Genomic DNA, 5,492 nt, shown 5'->3' with positions numbered 1-5,492 from the left:
AAGATCTATAGAGATAGATCAAGACGCCTCATTGGCTTTCACAGAGTACATACCTTGACAAGGTATTGAAGAAGTTCAGTATGGATCAGTCCAAGAAGGGGTTCTTGCCTGTATTGCAAGGTGTGCAATTGAGCACGGCTCAATGCCCGACCACGGCAGAAGATATAGAAGAGATGAGTGTCATCCCCTATGCCTCGGCCATAGGGTCTATTATGTATGCCATGCTGTGTACCAGACCTGATGTAAACCTTGCCGTAAGTTTGGTAGGAAGGTACCAAAGTAATCCCGGCAAGGAACACTGGACAGCGGTCAAGAATATCCTGAAGTACCTGAAGAGGACTAAGGATATGTTTCTCGTTTATGGAGGTGACGAAGAGCTCGTCGTAAAGGGTTACGTCGACGCTAGCTTCGACACAGATCTGGATGACTCGAAGTCACAGACTGGATACGTGTATATTTTGAATAGAGGAGCAGTAAGCTGGTGCAGTTGCAAGCAAAGCGTCGTGGCGGGATCTACATGTGAAGCGGAGTACATGGCAGCCTTGGAGGCAGCACAGGAAGCAGTCTGGATGAAGGAGTTCATTACCGACCTAGGGGTGATTCCCAATGCGTCGGGCCCAATGACTCTCTTCTGTGACAACACTGGAGCTATTGCCCTTGCAAAGGAGCCCAGGTTTCACAGGAAGACCAGGCATATCAAGCGTCGCTTCAACTCCATTCGTGAAAGTGTTCAAAATGGAGACATAGATATTTGTAAAGTATACACGGACCTGAATGTAGCAGATCCGTTGACTAAACCTCTCCCTAGGGCAAAACATGATCAACACCAGGACGCAATGGGTGTTCGATTCATCACAATGTAACTAGATTATTGACTCTAGTGCAAGTGGGAGACTGTTGGAAATATGCCCTAGAGGCAATAATAAATGGTTATTATTATATTTCTTTGTTCATGATAATCGTCTATTATTCATGCTATAATTGTATTGTCCGGAAATCGTAATACACGTGTGAATACATAGACCACAACCTGTCCCTAGTAAGCCTCTAGTTGACTAGCTCGTTGATCAACAGATAGTCATGGTTTCCTGACTATGGACATTGGATGTCATTGATAACGGGATCACATCATTAGGAGAATGATGTGATGGACAAGACCCAACTTAAGCATAGCATAAAAGATAGTGTAGTTTCGTTTGCTAGAGCTTTTCCAATGTCAAGTATCTTTTCCTTAGACCATGAGATCGTGCAACTCCCGGATACCGTAGGAGTGCTTTGGGTGTGCCAAACGTCACAACGTAACTGGGTGACTATAAAGGTGCATTACGGGTATCTCCGAAAGTGTCTGTTGGGTTGGCACGGATCGAGACTGGGATTTGTCACTCCGTGTGACGGAGAGGTATCTCTGGGCCCACTCGGTAATGCATCATCATAATGAGCTCAATGTGACTAAGGCGTTAGTCACGGGATCATGCATTGCGGTACGAGTAAAGAGACTTGCCGGTAACGAGATTGAACAAGGTATTGGGATACCGACGATCGAATCTCGGGCAAGTAACATACCGATTGACAAAGGGAATTGCATACGGATTGATTGAATCCTCGACACCATGGTTCATCCGATGATATCATCATGGAACATCTGGGAGCCAACATGGGTATCCAGATCCCGCTGTTGGTTATTGACCGGAGAGGCGTCTCGGTCATGTCTGCATGTCTCCCGAACCCGTAGGGTCTACACACTTAAGGTCCGGTGACGCTAGGGTTGTAGAGATATATGTATGCGGAAACCCGAAAGTTGTTCGGAGTCCCGGATGAGATCGCGGACGTCACGAGAGGTTCCGGAATGGTCCGGAGGTAAAGATTTATATATGGGAAGTCTTATTTTGGTCGCCGGAAAAGTTTCACGCTTTATCGGTATTGTACCGGGAGTGCCGAAAGGGGTCCGGGGGTCCACCAAGGGGGTCCACCAGCCCCGGGGGGCCACATAGGCTGTAAGGGGTGCGCCTTGGCCTATATGGGCCAAGGGCACCAGCCCCAAGAGGCCCATGCGCAAGAGATAAGAAAAAGGGAGAGTCCTAAAGGGGGAAGGCACCTCCGAGGTGCCTTGGGGGGGAAGGACTCCCCCCTGGCCGCACCCTTCCTTGGAGGAAGGGGCAAGGCTGCGCCCCCCCTCTCCCTTGGCCCTATATATAGTGGGGGGGAGGGAGGGCAGCAACCTACAGCCTTGGGCGCCTCCCTCCTCCCCTGCAACACCTCTCTCTCTCTCGCAGAAGCTCGGCGAAGCCCTGCCGGAGACCCGCTACATCCATCACCACGCCGTCGTGCTGTTGGATCTCCATCAACCTCTCCTCCCCCCTTGCTGGATCAAGAAGGAGGAGACGTCGCTGCACCGTACGTGTGTTGAACGCGGAGGTGCCGTACGTTTGGCACTCGGTCATCGGTGATTTGGATCACGGCGAGTACGACTCCGTCATCCACGTTCATTGGAACGCTTCCGCTCGCGATCTACAAGGGTATGTAGATGCACTCCTTTCCCCTCGTTGCTAGTAGACTCCATTGATGCATCTTTGTGAGCGTAGGAAAATTTTAAATTATGCTACGATTCCCAACATTAAATGGGTGCGACAAGCCACAAGGCTTTTTTTGTATTCAAGACAGGGCTTTCCATTAACGGTCCAGCAGTGCCATCTGAACCATTAATGTAAAAGTCACTGTTAGTAGCTTTGGTCTCATCGATCATCGTTTCTAAATCTAGATTCTCAGGGAGAACAATCTCTGGATTATCATCAGCAAACTTAAGGCAACGATTTTTCTCCTCATCAATCATATCCATGACAATAGCTATTTGTTCATCGATGTTACTACCAATGCATAAATCAACCTTACTAGTATTTGAGACAAGAACGTCAGGATCAAGGACAGCAAATACCTTTGAAAGTAGTGGGGATTTCCAAGTTCTTCCTCTTCATATATGCAGCTGCTTTGTCCATGATCTTAATGTCTCCATGATTCCTAGTTATTGGTTTGCTTGTGAGCACTGGCCCCCAGACAGGAGAATTTTTGACACTTGGTTTTTTCTTCTGCACCGATTCCACACTATCCAGAGTTTCCAGTAGAGATCTCTTAACATATCCCATTGCCAGAGCCAAATCCTCAGGGAGACATTGCATCTCATCCACCAAATCTTCCTCCTCTTCATCAGTCTCAACCATTTCAAACCTGCTTAGTTGTTCAGAGCAATATTCCAGATGTGCTGACATGGGATCAGATCTTTCAGAAGGAAAGGGTTTTGCAGGAGTGGTTTTTTCATTATCTGCTTCCTTATTCTTCTCAGGGGTTTTGCTCCTAATTTCTTCCACAAAATCCTCATGAATTGTATCCAGCATGTTGGTAGGGTGGAATTCCACTGCAGAAGCAGCTCTCTATGAGTTTGACTGACTGGAACTTGCAGCCAGAGTATTTTTGGGAGGGAAATTTGCCTTGTCCAGCTCATCAATAGGTTCTCCCATGTCTTCTCCTTGAGATTTATCCTTGTTAGACATGTCTTCATTGTTATCTTCATCCTTTTTCTCCATATTGTCCAAATCTGGGTCTAGATCATCTCCATCAGAGTCCTCTCCCAGTTGTTCAAACCCTTCAAAAGGAATTTTCCTGGGGTCTCTACAAGCCACTTTCACTCTGATATTCTCATAGAAGTTCTTAAATATACCATTCCAGTCCACATCTACCAGGATCCCAAAGCAAGCTGTAATCTGGGCAAACACCTTCCATGCACACCACTTTGGAGGAATCCCCTCAATTTGAACCCAGGCCTCAGTAAGTCCCCCAAATTCTTCTAGCATTCCCACCCATTCACAGATCTTGACAGAAACACCATCAATTGGGAGCTCAAATGCAGGAAACTCAATCAGGTCTTCGACATTTTTCCAAGGTGGAAATCTCAGCAAGAATTTCTTCTCTCCCAAGTCCCTAATCTGCCAAGGTCACTCTTTGTTTTTGCAAAAAATTCCATTGAGCTGAATCAGCAACTCTGAGGCAGAAACCTCACCCTTAACCACTTTGAGAACTGCACAATTCTTGTAGTTAAGCCAACTTAGTTCTGAAGCAGTGGGTACATCAATATGGTAAAACCCCAGGCCAGCCGCTGTCCTACCAAAGTAGGTCGCTGTAGGATGTGGCTTTGCCCAGGCAGCGCAGTTATTGACATTATGACCTCCCGCGCAGATAAAACACTTCTTCGGCTCAATGTAGTTCCCCACATAGTGCCCCAGCCAACTACACTTAAAGCATGTCATATCCTTGTACCTTGGATCCAGCGCTTGAACTGTAGCAGCAGGAGGAGGAGGTGGAGCTGGGACTGCTGTATCGGCCACTTGCTGCTGCTGGATCCCACGCGCCGCCTGCTTGGGAGGATGCTGCCCCGGCTTGGCAGCACCTCCCGCCGGCGTGGCCCCTGTCTTCCCATCTTGAGAAGCAGGCTTCTTCCCTGGCGGCGGACGGCGTTGCCGCTGCCTTCGCTGCCCCCGCTCCATCCCTCCCTTAACCACCTCAACAAACGATCTAGGAAAACCTAGTTTCTCGGTGGAAATTTTAAAGATAGTAGGAGTTGGATCAAATCTGCCCACTGCCCGAATCGGGAAACAGTCTTATGCTGAGAATTTTCTATCCCTAAACAGATCCTTTCTAACCCAAAACAATTTGGGGATTGCAAAGCTAGGGTTCGGCGGCGGCTGCCCCTCTATATGTAGGTGCTGGCGGCGGCTGGGAGAAGGAACCACCCATAGCTGGCCATAAAAATCCGCCACTTCCTCCCCGTCCCCGCTAGCAGAGGTAGAAAGCGTATTTTTACGACCCGTTTTCTTCCCAACTACACGACCCGAAATCAACGGCGGTGGTTGAGAGATCGGCCCTGTTTGTGGGACCTCCAGATTCGAATCCAATCCCGCCCCTCCCGCAGAAGCGAGCTCGTCGGCGGCGGAATGGCTCGCCGGACTCGTAGATTCATAAGAATCTCTCACTGACTTAGGGAAAATAGAAGTGGAGTCACAAATACTCTTGCAAGGGACAACCCTATCTTCCTTAACGATCAATTCAGCGCACAAATCACCATCAGATCTCGAACGAACATATGATTTGGGTCTGGATTTTCTCACCTTGTCAGGGAGATGTGGAATCTCCCCGCGGTCGCCCGGCCATGGTGGAAGGTTGAGGAAGCGCGCCTCGCCCCTCCCACGCCGCGCCCACAGGTTGGAGAAGCCCTGCGGGGCGTGCACGTCGGGCTCCCCTCGATTCAGGGGACCCTGGGCAGGACGGTCCCTGGCGGTAGGTACTTTGGTGGTATGTTGGAGATCTGCACCACCGCCGGAGGCTGAATGTTGAGTCGCGACGGATTCCTTGTCCTGAATCTCGCCCACTTCGCCGCCTGCCTCGGATCCGTTGACTCCGCCTCCTGAATGGCCCAGAAGATGAGCTCGTAATCCATCCCCCCA

The sequence above is a fragment of the Triticum aestivum genome, chromosome 4D (assembly GCF_018294505.1).
Source record: "Triticum aestivum cultivar Chinese Spring chromosome 4D, IWGSC CS RefSeq v2.1, whole genome shotgun sequence".
Lineage (NCBI taxonomy): Eukaryota > Viridiplantae > Streptophyta > Magnoliopsida > Poales > Poaceae > Triticum > Triticum aestivum.
Note: the sequence above shows the minus strand (reverse complement) of the source record.